This window comes from Schistocerca gregaria, chromosome 4 (assembly GCF_023897955.1).
Source record: "Schistocerca gregaria isolate iqSchGreg1 chromosome 4, iqSchGreg1.2, whole genome shotgun sequence".
Lineage (NCBI taxonomy): Eukaryota > Metazoa > Arthropoda > Insecta > Orthoptera > Acrididae > Schistocerca > Schistocerca gregaria.
In genome coordinates this window covers 305807896-305808838 of record NC_064923.1, presented here as the reverse complement: position 1 = coordinate 305808838, position 943 = coordinate 305807896, and the positions used below count along the sequence as shown (strand labels likewise).

General features: G+C 47.6%; 1 non-coding gene across 1 annotated transcript; it reads left to right on the top strand.

The window, feature by feature from the left end:
- Positions 1-216: 216 nt before the first annotated feature.
- On the top strand, positions 217-291 carry Trnas-cga (transfer RNA serine (anticodon CGA)). The gene has a single exon. It is a non-coding gene; the product is annotated as a tRNA-Ser (tRNA).
- The last annotated feature ends 652 nt before the right edge of the window (positions 292-943 follow it).

The following is a 943-nucleotide window of genomic DNA, read 5'->3' as shown; positions in this document are numbered from 1 at the left end:
AATTTGCCAGAAAGTTTCATATCAGCACACACTCCGCTGCAGAGTTAAAATATCATTCTGGATACATCTCCCAGGTTGTGGTAAGCCATGTCTCTGCAAATACCTTCTTTCAGGAGTGCTAGTTGTGCAAGGTTCGCAGGAGAGCTTCTGTGAAGCTTGGAAGGTCGGAGACGAGGTACTGGCAGAAGTAAAGCTGTGAGGCCGGGGCGTGAGTCGTGCTTGGGTAGCTCAGTTGGTAGAGCACTTGCCCCCGAAAGGCAAAGGTCCCGAGTTCGAGTCTCGGTCCGGCACACAGTTTTAATCTGCCAGGAACTTTCAAGATTTATGTCTATTTGAACTTGGTATTATACTTGACGCACAAGCGATGGGTCACAGCTTCTCCGAGGTAACGAAGAAGTGAAAATTTCTAATACAACCATTTCACAAGTGTACCATGAATATCAGGAATCGGGTAAAACGTCAAATCTCCAACATCGCTGCGGCCGGAAGAACATCTCGCACGAACGGGACCAACGACGACTGAAGAGAATTGTTCAGCGTGACAGAAGTGCAACCCTTCCGCAAATTGCTGCAGATATCAGTGAAGGGCCCTCAACATATGTCATTGTGCGAACCATTGAACGAAACATAATCGATATGTGCTTTTGGAGCCGATGGCTCACTCGTGTGCCCCTGATAACTGCACGACACAAAGCTTTAGACTTCGCCTGGTCCCGTCAACACAGAATGGGACTGTTGATGACTGGAAATATGTTGCCTGGTCGGAGGAGTCTCGTTTCAAATTTTATCTAGTGGATAGACGTATACGGGTATGGATACAACCTCATGAATCCATGGACTCTGTATGTCAGCAGTGCACTATTCAAGCTGGTGGAGGTTCTGTACTAGTGTGGGGCGTGTGCAGTTGGAGTGATATGGGACCCTTGATACATCTAGATACGAC